At 41.5% G+C, this 16,882-nt stretch overlaps 1 long non-coding RNA gene across 1 annotated transcript; it reads right to left on the reverse strand.

The window, feature by feature from the left end:
* Window positions 1-618: 618 nt before the first annotated feature.
* LOC109274694 (uncharacterized) lies at window positions 619-12,529 on the reverse strand. The gene is made up of 4 exons (XR_002083778.2): window positions 12,458-12,529; window positions 11,868-12,003; window positions 2,485-2,581; window positions 619-848 (listed from the first exon to the last, which is right to left on the reverse strand). It is a non-coding gene; the product is annotated as an uncharacterized LOC109274694 (long non-coding RNA).
* Window positions 12,530-16,882: the final 4,353 nt, after the last annotated feature.

Below are 16,882 nucleotides of genomic sequence, written 5' to 3' on the forward strand. Positions count from 1 at the left end.
TTGCCCTATGTTGCTTCATATTATCAACTGATGAAAAAAAAATTTTGCAATAAGTTTTGTTTTCCATACAGTGTTCTTGAAAAGATGCAGATACCTGTATATATTCCAAATGCAAACTCTGTGGAAATTTAAAAATACACATTTTACCTGGGGGGTTCTCAGATTTAAGCTATATATCCCTCCTTACGGTCTCTTTCACCTTCAACGTTATATTTCCATCGTTTTTATTCTTTGTTCTACCTCTACACTTGAAAAAAAATCTTAAGCTGTTAGCTATCGTATGGTTACTGCTCCTAATCCATTATCATTAACAGGAGGGATGTTGGTCTAAACTCAGAAACCATGGCAGTAAATGACTTCAAAGGAAGCCAACCAGTGAGCTGTTAGAATATCTTCTCCCATCAGAAGAATATATAGCATGTTTCTAATCAAATTACTTTAACGTTTATCAAGTTGTTCCCTTCACAACCGTTCCTGGTATTTCCCCACAAATGATGCTGAGCTGACTAGCATTGAATTTGTTACTCCAGTTTATGTTCTGGCTTTAAATAATGCTATTTAAAAATTTCCAGACCTTGAGTATTTAATCTGCTATGAGATACTTTTCATTATTTGGAATCAGGGTCCCGAAGACTGTGTTTTATTTACCAACCATGGCAACCTAGTCCAGCAGAGCGCTTGAGACAGAACTGGAGCCCAATTAGTGCTTACTTTCCTTCTGTTGTCTCCTTGATTGATCGTTACAGAGGTCAATTTGCTATATGTCTGTTAGATTCGCCCTTGGCTTTCAAAATATCTCCTCGATTTTCCTCCACTCCTGTAATTCCAATAGTCATGTTTTAGTTCCCCTGTAGTAGAAAGAAAGGACTTGTATGAAAGGAGGGTAGAGACCACAATTACCTTTACATGCAGTATCTCATTTTATCCTCCTGGTGGCACTTTGAGACAAGTCCCTTCATCCTCTTTTTACAGACGAGGAAACCACACACAGCTGGGGGAACTGGTCTTTTCTGACTCAACTAGGAAGTGGTAGAATCAGAATTACTCTCCCCAGTTTTCTTCTTCCTCTTCCTCTCCTCCTCCTCTCCCCCTCCTCCTCCTTCTCTTCCCCCTCTTCTTCCACCTCTCCCTCCTTCACTTCTCCCTCCCCTTGCCCTTCTTCTTTTTCTTCCTCTCCTTCTCCTCCCCAATTTCTTTAAATCCAGCAGACTTCTCTCCTGAGCTCGACACCTGGTACATTGTTTACTGTATGTCCCACCTCAACCCCAGCATCTTTAGGCCATCTCCTCTTCCTCTGTACCTTCCACTTCTGCCCAACAGCCCCATTGCCTTATCTGCCAGTTACTGGACCTCCTCTCCACTTGGTCATGGGGCACACAACCCTGGCCTTAAGGAAATTCCAAGCTAAATAAAGAAACAAGTCTGTTACACATGGGAAATGAAAATACGATTCAAGATTCAAATGGTCATTGAAGACAATAATTTGAGAATGACCACAAGACCATGTGTGATAATTGTCTGTTGAATGGACCATTCATGCTGTGTGGGGGTGGTCAGGGAAAGAGGTCTGGAAGAGCAAAACTGAGCCAGGCCACGGAGGATGGCAAGACCCAGATTGACAAAGAAGGGTGTCAGGGGCGTGCCAGTCAAGGGACATGGCAGGAGGGAAGCATGTGGGGCCCACGTGAACGTGGCAGGTTCAAAGGTAGGAGTTGGTTTCTAAAGAGCTTCTGGGTCTCACCATGATGATGAGTTCTTTAGAAGAATACACTTGAAGGCCATTGAGGTTGTGAGGACAATATTCTGTGTCATTCTTTTCTTTTCATTACCACATTCCAGATTGTTTAGAACATTGCTTTTGCATCACAGAGGACGGATAAATTTAGAACCTATGATTTAAGTGCTGACCAAAAGCCGTGGTTCTAGAGGAATGTACCTCTATTATCTCCATAATAATGATTATTGTTCCTCCAATTATCTATATTTTCAGCTTTGCCTCTGCTCTTTTTTTTTTTTAGCAATTACTGAGTCGTATACACCAAAATCAAGTTCTTCTGTCCTTTTGTAATAAATTCAGCTGCAGCCTGAATATTCTGCCTGAATATTCTGACTGTAACTCTGACCTGACTTCATTTTCAAGACTGTCAAAAGTAATTAGGGACAGAGAGATTTTCCCGCTCAGCATCTGGAAGTGCAAAGATACCAAGAAGGAGCCTCAAGTGTCATTAACATCACCTTTCCGCCTGCTTTTTATATCACCCTGGAAAATAGTCAATTTCACAGCCAGCAAGGCTTATTATGGGAACTGTCCTTCTCTCCCAAGAGCTTCAGATTTTCCCCTCTCCGAAGAAACAGGAAATGGGTTCCCCCCTTTGGAAGATAAAATGGATTTTTTTTTTGTCACATTGACCTACCCTTGATGGTCGTGTGACATTGGGAAACTTGCATAATCTTCCCTGCCTCAGTTTCCTCATTAGAGATTACCTCTAGAGATTTTGTGAAGATTCCAAGGAATAATGTGGAAGGCAACTTGCACAGTAATCAGCATATGGAAGTACTCAATAGCATTAGCTGTTAAGATCTGTAGATAAAGCAGTGGAAAACTTTGAACTCATATATTTTCAAATACAATAAATTTCTCTTTTAATGGGATGTATAGAAATCTTATTTTGAAAAGACTTTGCTTTTCCCAGAAAAAAAAAAAAACAAAAACATGACCAAGAAAAGCAGTGTTTTGGGAGGGATGGAGGTGAGACACAGAGTGTTGGAAAAGTGAAGCGGGGTATGTGTCACTCTCAGGACCTTTCATTCAGTAATAACTAAAGTCACAGTCTAGGTAAAAAAAAAAATTAATTTTGTAATGATTTAAGTCTTACAGAGAAGTTGCAAGAATGCATCCATGGATCCAACTGGGTAAGGGAAAAAGTTGAAGGAGGGGACGGAGAACAAAGACCATCTTTCATGAATTCACAGTTTCACCAAGGACTTCCTTTCTCATCATCCTCTTCCGTTAGTGGAGAAGGAACACTATATTTGCAGGACACTGGAGGCTCATGGAACCCAGCAATGCATGCTTAGTTAAGCATTGCCTCTCAGCTACGAGATTATCCAGCTTCTCATGATTTAAGGGGGACTTTGCATTAAGCACAACTTGTTGTTGTTAGAGAAGACTTAATAACAAAGCTATTCGTCACTCACTGTAAAGCCTATCTAGCTGGGCTAAGTCTAAGGCTGCCTCGATCAACTGTGATATTTTTTGTCATTCCATTTTTAGAAGAAAGAACCCAATGACGAGAAGAAAGCTGAAATTATTCTGACCGGCACTGGGTTTTGGGGACTCCTCATTTGAGAGATGTGATGTTTGGTGGACCTATGTGATTAAACACAAAGGATATATCTGGTTATTCATATAACCCTATATAAAATAACCTGTTAAAATGGAACCATGCAGTGTATAAAAGAGCTTGTCAGTTTTAGGAGGAAGAACCAGTGGGAGAGACACAGAGCAGTGGAAAAAGTGGTTGTTATGGTGACATTGACCACGACTGGCAGATGCCAGTCATCAGGATGTGCTGATGGTCACCAGGGTTACAAAAAAGGCTCAGGATGAAGAAATCCCAGCATCCAAGAGGGTTCTGGGGGAACAATTGTCCTGATGAAGGTACGCATGCACATGGACTGATTCATAAGCCCTTATATTTTTCCTGCCCCGTAATTTTACTTTATTCCTGTACCAAGGGATCCTTGAAAACTAAAGGTACAGTCCCAGTTTGGGAGCCTTTTTTCTTACCTAGAACACTTTGAAAACATTATCCAACAGAGGAGTCCTGTCTTCCTTTTGGGATGATCTGAAGCCAGTTAGGAGATCTTCGTTTCTGTACTGGATTAAATACCACCACCGCCCCCCAAATGGGGTGGGATAATCATGCATACACTATCACTTTTTGTGACCCCCAAATCTTCTTCAACCTGCCTAGGGAATTGGAAGGAGCCTAGGCCCTTTTGACAGAAACAAAAATAAGCCCACCTTTATAAGAAGTACAGTAGGGTCAATGAGGGTGCACACACACACACACACACACACACACACACACATACACACACACACACACACACACACACACAGTTTAATCTTTTAATTTTGATTTCTCTATATGTGCATTTAGAAACCAAAATTGTCATCAGAGACCTACTAAATCAGAAACTCCATGGGGGAATCCAGCAATCTGTATTTTAAGGAGGATTCTAGGGCATTCTAATGCACACTAATGTTGGGTAATCACTATGTTAAAGTTTAAATGATAGGAGTCAGTCCCCAAACAGATTTTCTTTTAGTAACCCAGAAAATTAAAGTCATGTTAGGAGGGCGCCTGGGTGGCTCAGTTGGTTAAATGTCCGACTCAATTTTAGCTCAGATCATGATCTCATGGTTCATGAGTTTGAGCCCCGCATCAGGCTCCACGCTAACAGTGCAGAACCTGCTTGGGATTCTCTCTCTCTCTGCTTCTCTCTCTGCTTCTCCTGCACACTCTCTCTCTCAAAATAAATAAACTTAAAAAAAAAGTCATGTTGGCATTATAGGTAACAGTTGTGCCTTGGAGAATTAAGACTCAAAATGTTTATTTTCACATAGAAATACGAATCCTTTTCATTTAAGTGACTTTCAGGAAAAAAAAGAAGTTACAACCTGAGAAGTCTACATCAATCCTTTTTAAAAGTCCTTCATGGAATTTTTTTAAACGTTTTTATTTATTTGAGAGAGAGAGAGAGACTGAGAACAAGCAAGCGAGGGAGGGACAGAGAGAGAGGGAGACACAGAGTCTGAAGCAGGCTCCAGGCTCCGAGCTGTCAGCACAGAACCTGACGCGGGGCTCAAACCCACAAACTGCAAGATCATGACCTGAGCCGAAGTCGGACACTCAACCAACTGAGCCACCCAGGCACTCCTCCTCCATGGAATTTTTAAGTCTTCCTAATCTGAACTGAGATTTCAAGTCTTGCACAAAGTAGAGCTATGGGTTCCTGTGCACTTGCAAGCCTTTCTGTGAATCCAGGGATAGTGTGTTCCTGATGTGTAGCAGATTTGGTTTGTTCCATTAGCATAGCAGAGCAAAGAAGCTTTATAATGCTGCAGGCTTTAAGGGGGTCAAAGAAAGAAGAAATTATGCTCATATTCAGAGGTGAAAGGTCCACTCTTTTAATAGCTAGTACTGGAGTGTTTCTTACTTGGGAAATTACCCAAAGCAACTTTGCTTTGAGTAGCTAAGATTCTGGGGTGGGGGGGGGGGGGGGGGAAGGGTCTCAATGAGGCAGGACTACAAAATATCACCAAAGAGGATGTGAGACCAGAGAAGGAATTTATGGTACACGTGAGAGGGAGAACTGAAGACACAGAAAGAGAAAAGGGTCGGAGAGAGAGGAGACACTAACATGGGGTTATGTTGAAGGTTGCCTTGAGGAAAGGGGTAGTGGAGAGTACTCTGTGGTTAGGTGGCCGGATGAAATTTGAAGATGCCTGATGTTACATTGACAACTCCATTGAAATGCTCCTTCTCTGCCCCTACCCTACCCATAAGCATTTTTTATGTGGATATTTTGTGTTTTGTATGTGGAAAACAAAGCCAAAGGGCTAGTTGGATGTCTAGGTTTATACAGTAAGGAAATAGGAGTCAGGAGACAGAAGTCACTGTGAGAACAAGGGTGCCATGAATATGTCCAGAACTCTTGGGCAAGATTATAACTTCCATGGAGTGTTGAAGGGAGTTTGGGCTCTAGAACAAAGAGACCTCAGCGGGTGGCAGGTTTGCATTTTGTTGGTTCATATCCATCATTCCAGGAAATAATTCCACAGTGCCGTATGCAGGGACAATTTGTGAATATCGTCTTCCTCAGGTTGCTGGAATACAGTGCAAAAGCTAATGAGAAGGATAGTCTTCTCTCCAGACCAGCGATGTCTAATAGAACTTTCTGCAATGATGGAAATGTTCTTTATCTGCACTGTCCAATTCAACAATAATCACGTGTAGCTACTGCACACTTGAGATGTAGCCAGTGAGGGGAGCCTGGGTGGCTCAGTTGGTTGAGCTTCTGGCTCAGGTCATGATCTCGCCAGTTGGTGGGTTTGAGCCCTGCATCGCGCTCTGCACTAAAGTGCAGGAGCCTACTGGGATTCTCTTTCTACCTCTTTCTCTGCCTCTCCCCTGCCCCAAAATAAACAAATAAATTAAAAAAAAAATGAAATGAGGCCAGTGAGACTAAGGGAGGGAATTTTTAATTTAATTAAAGACACTTAAATGTAAAGATTCCCATGCGGCCACCATGTTGGACAACACGGGTAGAGAAAGATCAGTACTTTGGTCTAAAAGCTGCCTCATCAACAGAGTGAGTGAAAGGAGTCAGGTGTGGACATGAGGGAGTGGTGGGTTCTGGGGAAGCAGAGACCTCAGGTGCCACCTAAGAGGCCGTAACTGCCAGTTCCAACAATTTGCTGTGGAGAAATGTGGACCCAGGTTGACAGTCATTCCAACTATTTAAGAGAAGCTAGAACTGTGAATTTTATGTACTATCTCCCAATCTTTAAATGCTCACAACGCATTCTAAATTATTACATGTCAGCCCCTGAGCCAAATAAGACACAATGAGAAAGTGGAGCACAGCACTTAGGATCCCAGGCTTCAGAGACCTTCTGGGTTCGATTCCTGAGTCTTCCACTTCCTCGCTGAGTGATTGTGGCCAAGTGGCTTAACCTCTCTGTGTAAACCCCTCAGTTGTAAAATGGGGAGACAATAATCTATACTCCTCAAGGTTGTGGTAAAGATGGAATTTATTCATATTTGTTAACAAATTTCTTTATTAATATTATATATTATATATTAATATTCATAAACCATTTAGAGGCACATGGCAGGTATAATATAGGTATTGGCTACCGTTACTGAACCTATGGGCTGGTTTTGATCCATGGGGCACTTTGTAACCTCTGATATAGGGGCTTTGGATTTTTTTAATTAATTAATTTGTTTTTTAAGAGAAAGAGAGCATGCACATGTGTGTGAATGAGGGAGGGTCAGAGAGAGAGAGGGAGAGAGAATCCCAAGCAGGCTCCACCCTGTCAGTGCAGAGCCCGATGCAGGGCTTGATCTCACAAACTTTGAGATCATACCCTGAGCCAAAATCAAGACTCAGACACTGAGCCATTCAGATGTCCCTGGATTTTTTTACAGTTTATTTTATTTAGTTTGAGAGACAGAATGTGCATAAGCGTAAGCAGGGGAGGGGCAGAGAGAGAGGGAGAGAGAGAATCCCAAGCAGGCTCCACGCTCAGCACAGAGCTCCAACCCACGAACCGTGAGATCATGACCTGAGCCAACATCAAGAGTCTGATGCTTAAGTGACTGAGCCACCCTAGGAGCTTTGGATTTTTATTCCACAATGCCCTTGGTTATCCTGGAAATATAGTCCACCTGCCTCGTGTCCTGGCCAGGAGTGAAGAGGCTGGAAATCTGGTTAGGAATCACTCCGTAGCTAGATCTTGATCCCATTCATTGCTCAGACCTCCTGTGTCCTGACCCTGCTGACCATTTGCTCAGTATCAGAGCACAGACCCCAGTGTCTAGTTCTTCAGAACCTGAGTTTCTGCCCTCAGTTTCTTTTCTTTTTTTTTTTTTTTTAATGTTCATTTATTTTGAGAGAGAGGGAGAGAGAGGGCACCTGTGTGTGCATGGGCGGGGGAGGGGCAGAGAGAGAAAGGGAGAGAGAATCCCAAGCAGGCTCCACACTGTCAGCACAGGGCCCCACATGGGGCTTGATCCCAGAACCATGAGATCATGACCTGAGCTGAAATCAAGAGTCAGATGCCCAACCATCTGAGCCACCCAGGTGCCCCCTGCCCACGGTTTCTTAGTGACAAGTCCTCTACTCTGTGCCAGTTCACACATTCCCCCTGCTCCACCACGTTGCTTTCCCAGACTGGAACTTGACTTCCTGGATGGCTTGTCCAGGTCTCACGTCCCCTCTGTCCTTAGAGCCTTCTGTGTTGACCTATCCCAGTCCTCCTCTGTCTAAGCCATGACTAAAGCAACAGTTAAGTTGTTAAGGAGATAGGCTCACTCTCTGGGTTTCTTTAACTCCATAGTTTAGAAGCTCTGGCCCCAGGTAAGATCATCAACTCCCCAGTGTTTTCAACACGATAGGGGCGACTCCTTTGCTGTCTACACACACGTACACACACACACGTTCCCTGCTATACAAACACCAAGGATAATGGGGCAGCCACAAAATGAGTTTAGTGAAGTCAAAGAATTATATATAGTATATTATCATATACTCATATGTATATGTATATATATATATCATAAATAGCAAAAACATTCAGGAGTAAAAGCTACACAAGACAAGCAGAGATAGAGGTCTGTAGCTTTAGTATCTAAAGAAGTAACAACTAAACTCGTGTACAGTAGCAAGGCCATGAACTGTAAGAAAAGAACTTTGTGAGTGTACTATTCCATCAACTGTCAGATGCCCAAGATTATGAGCAGCATTGGTGAAGATAAAAGCTAGAAGAATGAGACCATGCATCATCACATTTATATTTCATTTTGCAGGTTATAAAGCGGTGAACGCACCCCTCATCAAATCATAGTCCTCTATTTTCACATGGGTCTGTTCAGTCAGGCTATTTGCTCTTTGAACACAAGTTTGATCCCCATGCCAAGCATGTAGTATAGGACATCTGCTTACTTGTTTTCTTCTATCTTCACAGTCACCCCAGGTAGGCAGGTTGGTGTTATAAAGGGTATTGGTTGTGTGAGCACCAAGGGACCCTGAGGCATGGAGCCTGTGTGGAAGGAAGCATAGTTTCTGATCCCATAGAACATGAACTAGGATTGAGCACTGTTAAAACACAGATGCCAGATGTGTTCATCTGGAAGAGGATTTACCTTGGCTATTTATCCATCCATTTTGGTTGGTTTAGAGGATGTCGGGCAAGAGTTGGACAGCATGAAGAACAGGATGCTAGAACAAGGTAAATAAAATCAGTGTTCTGCCCTATTCTTCTGCAATGCTTCTGACTAGCTCAGAAAATACACCGGCCTCGTATCCTGGCCAGGCCCCCCTCTCACCACCCGCTTGAAAAATGGAGAGTGGTGCCTGGGTGGCTCAGTGGGTTAAGCGTCTGTCTTTGGCTCAGATCATGACCTCATGTTTCATGAGTTCAAGCCCTGCATCGGGCTCTCTGATGTCAGCACGGAGCTCAGTTCGGATCCTCTGTCCCTCTCTCTCTCGCCCTTCCCTGCTCGCACCCTCTTTCTTTCTCTCTCAAAAACAAATAAACATTAAACATTTTTTTTTAAGTAAGGCAAATAAACGGAGAGATAAGACACCTTTATAAATCAGTTCGTAGCCCCAAACTGTGAGTGTACATAAGTCATGCCAAATAAGTCAACAGTAAGCTTGACAGAAATTAGCAGTCCAGCTATGGTCATCCTCGACTTCGCTTCTCCTCCTGTCTTGAATTTCTTCAGGCCCCCGTTGTTTTTCCGTGCATGTTTCTGTTGCTGGGGTCTCCACGCTGGTTATTGGGAGGCAGAGATATGAGAAGGCAGTGGGTCAGGGCTTTCCTAAGCAAAGGTACCCCGAGTCTGACGTGATAGAAAGCTGAAAAAATTTCAAAGTGCGGTTATTGTGCTGTTAACTAATTTTGTCATCAGATTTAAATTAGTGCATCTTCCATCTCATGGGGAATTTAAATTTGGCCATAGAAAGGGGAAAGTGCACAAGAGCGTTTTCTGATCTATCGTGGTAGACGAGGTGACATCTTAAAAAGCGGAGGGTAGGGTTATTTTATGGGGATACGATGAATGAATCATAATGCATATATACTGTCCAGTTCCTTCATTCCTTGGGCCTTCCATTTGCTTTTTGTCATTTATAACTTCGAGTTTTAATATCTAACCATGAAACTTAAGGGGCCCAAAACTAAAGTAGCAGATTTTTGAGCCAAATAAATCCCCTGCCATTAGCACATAGCAAGTTGTATGCTGCTAATTGCTAATTACTCATGTGGCTAACATAACCCAACCAGAAAGAAGCAGGGGGGGAAAAAGGATAGCCAGAGAGGATTGGAAATGTAAGCCTTGAGTAAGGCGAAGCTACTTCATCTAATTCCCTGGAAATAAATTAGCAGAGCTGCCTTGCCCACTCCTAATTTCTCTCCAGATGCCTGAGTAGTCCCACACCCTGAAGACTAATGACAGACTGGAGAGGAGGGACGGAAGTTCTCCTCTCTGCCTTTCCTGGGCTCAGGTGTAAAGATGCACTAATTTCTGGACCCCCTCTGAGCATGGGGATGGAATCCTGACCAGGTTGTAAATAGGGAGTATCTTTTCTCTTGCTGTTTGGGGCTCCTCTTTGGTAAATAAAATGACTCCATATGTTTCACTAATTGTTTTTAAATTTTTTTTTCACATTTTTATTTTTGAGAGAGAGAAAGAGAGGGAGGGAGAGAGAGAGAACACGAGAAGGGGAGGGGCAGAGAGAGAGGGAGACACAGAATCCAAAGCAGGCTCCAGGTTCAGAGCTGTCAGCACAGAGCCTGACGCAGGGCTGGAACCCACCAACCGTGAGAGCATGACCTGAGCAGAAGTCAGACGCTTAACCCACTGAGCCACCCAGGCGCCCCTCACTAATTGTTTTCAGAAGAAATTTGTGTCCAAGGAAGAGGCCAACCCAAAGTGGCAAAAAGTGGGTTGCCTCCTGCCTTGCCATTCAGATGCTCCCGGGGACATTAGTCCTTGCAGAGAGTGTCCCTGATCTCCCAGTAAATGGGACAGACTTCCAGAGCTGTGCAGCACCCAAGAGAGCATCTGTTGCAACTCTCACAAACAAACCAAGGACCAGAGACGGGTGGTGATTTACCCCCGGCCACACAGCTAGTAGGGAGCAGAATAGGGAGTTCAGACTGAGTCTGGGACCAGTGCTCTTTCAAAAAACCCCTCTGCTTTCCTCTTCTCCCACCTGAAACCTGTTTCCGTTCCATGCTGTGAGGTCTCAGACATATTTTCGGTGTTTTAATGGGTGACAATTAGTTTATATGAAAAAATAATCTATGCCAGCATGTGAGTGAGGATGCATGTGCCTTTTATTTTGAAAACATTATTAGTTATTTTTCCTGATTTATTAGTATCATTTATTTGTCTAAATACTGAAGAGCATAAATAATATGGTCCCAGAGATACACCCACTCTTACGTAATAATAAACATAACATTAATCGAATTCTTACTATGTGCCAGGCACTGTTGTGAGCGTTTCACACTTATTTAATGAAGCTTAAGGCAACCTTATGAAGTGAAAAAAAATCATCATTCCTGTTTTATAGATAAGAAAAATGAGGCACCAAGGGGTCATACAGCTGTTAATGATGGAGCAGAGACTTGATTCCAGAAAGTCTGGCTTTAAGGCTCACCACGGATTGATTGAATGTACAGAAAGTCTTACAGTGAAGATCAAAGCCTTGTGCCATGCTCTGTCTTATACAATTTTTTCCCAAAAGATTAGCAGGTATTTTTAGTCTCTTACCAGGAAAAAAAAAAAAAGTATGCTATACCAACATACTATATAAATAAATTTCTATATGCAGTATAGATAGATAGGTTTTAAAAAGATACAGATATATCTCTGTCTCTATCTTTGTCATCTCTATCCCTATCTCTACCCCTCTCCTTATCCCTATTTCCCATCCCTACTCCCATCCCCACCCCCTATCTCCTATCCCTATTCTCTCTCCCCTATTCCTATCCCCTATCCTCATCCGCTAACCCCTAGCCCTATCCCTAGCCCCTAGCCCCTATCTCTATCTCTGTATACCTGGACTCAGAGTTTGAGCTTTCCCATCCGCACAGTCCCTCAGGGTCTCGAGTGGGAGTGGGTACGCGGGCCGCGTTCATTGCGTAGCAGAATCAGCCAGGGGCCCAGCAGGAATCAGCACGCACAGTCCAGGCATCTGCCTGAGCAGCGATTAATGAAATGCGCGGGGCTGATGGACCGAGCCCTGGAGGGGGAAGCCCTCCCGGACCAGGAGCGGTAGAAGCCATCACCATCCCCGCGCCTGAAGGGACAAAGGGAGGGAACATGTTCTGGAGCCTCTTGAGAGCTATTTTCATGGAAGGGTCTCCAGACAGGAGCTGGCCCCATGAAGGGCTACAGCCGAACTGTGAAAAAGCCACAACGAGATAGGGAAACAAACACCCTTACTTCCTTCTCTGCTTCCACCCTCCAGTTTCCCGACGGTTCCCCTCGTCGGTTCAATCCAATTGGAGTCCAGAGGGCAAAGAAGCCCAGGACTGGAGGAGGAAGGAGAGAAGCAGAGAATGGGTGGGGAAAGGTTGACAAATGGAGAACTGGGAGATGATAGGGAGGGCCAGGAAATGCAAATGTTCTCTAAAAAGACATTCAACCAAGCTCTGCGTGTGTGCGATCCCGTTGTCACCCCATTCTGTGCGGCACCAGATTCCACCACGTTGAGTTGGAGATGCTCTGAGAGCCGAGAGCGTAGCCAACGTCCTGGTCTGTAGATGGCAGTTCGGCTGCTCCTTTAAGGCCTCACCCCTCTCCATCTGCCTCCTTTCTGCCATAAATCGGTTGCCATTTTTCATCCAACCGTTATTTCTCTCATTCTCTTCAACCCCTGGGTTGAAAGTGGTTTATTCTTTAAATTATAAGAATTTAAGTTATAAGAATTCTTAATATTCTTGATATTTATAGTCTTTAAATGATAAGAATTCCCCTCTGGAAGGAGAGGAATTAAATGCATGCGGTCCAACCATTTCGCTTAACTGAAAATTTTAATAGAGTCTTAAGTTTTTCAATATAGATCCTACATTATCTCTACATATTTTACTATTTAGGCTGATAATTTGAATTAGGTATTTTCTTCTATTTATTTTAAGCTGGCTATATTTTTTAAGATAAGGAAACCCTTAATTATTGTAATTAACTTAGTTCCCAGTCCTCTTATTGAATTCTCTTATTGTTTTCAATTGTATTTTGGCTGGAGTAGTCCAGTATTTTTTTTTTTATATCAGGGTAAATAATATTTATGCTACCTATTTCTTTCCAACACATATAATATGCTTTTCTTGCTTAACTTCCTTGGCTGGTACTTCCAGGATAATAGCAAATAGGTTTGTTTGTTTTTCTTAATTTTTTTTTTTACATTTATTTATTTTTGAGAAACAGAATGAGACAAAGCGTGAGCAGGGGAGGGGAAGTGAGAGAGGGAGACAGAGAATCTGAAGCAGGCTCCAGGCTCTGAGCTGTCAGCACAGAGCCTGATGTGGGGCTTGAACCCATGAACTGTGAGATCGTGACCTGAGCCGAAGCTGGACGCTCAACTGACTGAGCCACCCAGGTGCCCCTAGGTTTTGATAGTATCCTCATCTTGCTTTAAAATAGATGTGTCTGTATTTCTTACCTTAAACAGAGCAATTTCTATTCTATATGATTATTACTCCATTCATGACTCATATGTCATCTATTATTATACCAAGTTTTTCCTTTCAAATGAAAAATAAAAGTAGGGTTTTTGCAAGTGTCTTTTTGTTTGTTTGATGCAATAACCTTTTTTTATGTTATTTTATTTACATGATATTATATTAACAAATTGTGTATTATATTGGATTTACCAGTCTTGAGCTACTTCTGTATTTCTGAGATAAATATAATTTAATTACAGTACCTTATAATTTAAAATGTGCTGCCTTATAATTTAAAATGTGTTTAAAATTTAAATTTAAAAATTAAAAATTTAAAATGCAGTACCTTATAATTTGAAATGTGTTATATTTGCTAATATTTTATTGATTTTCATATTGGTAAACGCAATTGGAGTTTGTTATGTTATTTTCGATAGATTTGGATATCACATTAGACACAAAAACAATTTGAGCACTAAATCTTTTACTCTACCTTGGGAGAGTTAAAATAGGATAAGAATAATCTATTTTTTCATAGTTTGAAACTGTTTAAACTTGGTGCTTTTTAGAGATGTAATTCTTTGAAAACTTTCTTAATTTCTTCTGGAACTCTTTAAAGTTTCTATCCATTCTACAACTGATCTAGGCTTTCAATTTTATTTCAAAAGTTTTAAGAAATGTTTGGTTTTATAATTTTTTTCTGTATCAATCAGTACTCCCTTTCCATATTTTACTTTTTTTTTTGTATTTCCACATTCTTCTTTCTTTTTCTTAAGGTAGTCATTTTTATGCTTTACGGTTGTCATATAATACATCATTATAATTAATAATATTTTAAATTTGCTGTTTGGTGTGTAATCTTTTATTTTGCTTCTGTTTTCTAATTCCATATTCGATTTTCTCTTCCTTATTTTCTCCCTTCTGTTTTCCTTTATCTCATTTTATTCCTGTGTTTTTGACTTAGATGTTTAATTTATTTAATTTTGTGCTTCCTAATTAAATGGCATTTAAGACTTTAGGGTTTATTATGAACACAGTTTTAGCTACCATAAGTTGTGTGGATCCTTAGACATTGCTTTCATTCACTGGATGTTTCTTTTCAAAAACTATGCTGTATGTTTGGCCTTCCTTTCAATTCATGATGGTAAACTTTTTGTTATTTACTACTTTATTCTTGGTGGTATCCTTATTATTTTGTGTGGCAAAAAGAAAAAAAAGACAGTGATCTCTTCTCAAACTGTCCCTGCAATCCTCAAGTCCTGCATACATGCCATCTCTCTCTCTCTCTCTCTCTCTATCTATCTACCTACCTACCTACCTATCTGAGCTATAACTGGCATATAACGTTATATTAGTTTCAGGTGCACAACATAATGATTTGATATTTATATATATTGCAAAACGATTACCACAATAAGTCTAGTTACCATCCATCACCACATGGTCACAACACTTTTTTCTTCTGTTGAGAATTTTGTAAGATGTACGTACCACTTAGCAACTTTCAAATGTGCAATACAGTATTAGTGACTATGGTCACCATGCTGTGCGTTACATCCCCCAGGAATTACTTATTTTACAACTGGAAGTTTGGTATATAACTTTTTGACGTGACTAGTTTTGACATACAACCGTGTCAAAATGTTGTTTTGTTTTGTTTCGTTTTGTTTTGTTTTGTTTTGAACTTGGGGATGTTGTGATAGGTCCAAAAGAACAAACATACAGCTTAAAAACAAAAACAAAAAACCCATTCAGCGTGTATGGAAATTCAGTCTCCAATGCAGGTGTGCCATTTTGTAATGTTCTTTGATTTCATAACTGAAAAAACAGATCAGTCTGCACCCCATCTCTCCGGTACAAGCTGATCTAATCCCGTCCTGCTTTTGTCCCTGTGAAATCCAGTGATTTTTCAGGTCAGTTGAAACCCATTTACATTGTGTCCCATTTACAGACTAGAGCTCACAAGCTCTAGCTGCCAGACGGCTCCAATATTCCAAGGAAATGAGTAGGGGCTGGATTGTGTCCACTGTTTGTTGACTATAGCGATCTTCTGGACGTCAGTGGTGCCTGTGTTTTTCTCAGTCAGAGCCCCGTTCTCACTTCAACTCCTGCCTGCACTCAGTCTTGAAGCTGTGACCAGATTTTCTCTGGGCTCCTACCATGCACATGCAGCATCACCTTTTGATGCAATGATGCATGGTTGCTTAACCACGTGACCCCAGGAGCAGGCATACCGGCTGGTGGGCCCTAAAACTACCCCCCTCCCCTGCCAACCTCATGCCAGGCTTGAAGTCATAATAAACTGCAGGATTCTCTTGCACACCACTTAGTTTCAAGGGAAATGGGGTATCTTGCATCCCAAGGGGCACCGTGATGCCAACTCGAATGACTTATATGATGTGGATGAAAGGAGCAGATAATGCGGTGTTTGCATCCCCAAGAGGTCCAGGCAGGAAGCAGAAGAATGGTTTTCTTCGGCTCTCAGATGCCCGCCCGCCCCCCGCCCCCCCCCCCCACCACCATCAAGGTGTGGAGCTCACTCCACTGTGCTCCTCCAAAGCTTTTTTTTCTCCTTTTCCCTTTCAAACTCTTCTCAACACTTCCAATATTTCACTGCACTCAATTCTTGCTTGGCTTCTGAGAAGTGGGATATTATTCTTAATTCCTCTACAAATAAGGTGTTTTCTTCCTTCTCTCTGGCTTCTCTTAGGTTTTTTTTTTCTTTACCTTTGATTTTCTGTAGTTTGAATATGATATGTCCATATCATATGTGTGTGTATATATATATATATATATATATATATATATATATATATATATATATATTTGCATTTAGCCTACTTGATATTCTCTGAACCTATGGTTTGGTGTCTGACATTAATTTGGGGGAAATTCTCAGTTATTATTGTTTCAAACATTTTTTCTGTTCCTTTTTCTTTTTCTTCTCCTTCTTGTATTTCCATTATGCATATGTTACATCTTCGGTAGTTGTCCCACCCACAGTCCTTGGATAGTCTGGTTTTTGTTTTTGTTTTTGTCTTTGTTCACTTTGCTTTTTGGTTTTCAGGGATTCTATTAGTATATCCTCAAGGTTATTAGAGATCCTTTCTTCAGCCGTGTCCAGTCTATCAATGAACCCATCAAAGATATCCTTCATTTCTGTTACAGTGTTTTTGGCATTTCTTTTGATTCTTTCTTAGGATTCTATCTCTCTGCTTACATGGCCGATCTGTTTTTGTATGCTGTATATAGGATCCAGTGAAGATCTCAACATATTAATCATAGTTGCTTTATTTATTTATTTATTTATTTGTTTGTTTATTTTTAAAGAAAAAGATGGTCCATGGGCACGCAAGTGGGGCAGGACAGAGGGAGGGAGAGGGAGATAAGGATAAGCATGCCCAGCAT

Source organism: Panthera pardus, unplaced genomic scaffold (genome assembly GCF_024362965.1).
Source record: "Panthera pardus isolate Hobbes unplaced genomic scaffold, ASM2436296v1 HiC_scaffold_25, whole genome shotgun sequence".
Lineage (NCBI taxonomy): Eukaryota > Metazoa > Chordata > Mammalia > Carnivora > Felidae > Panthera > Panthera pardus.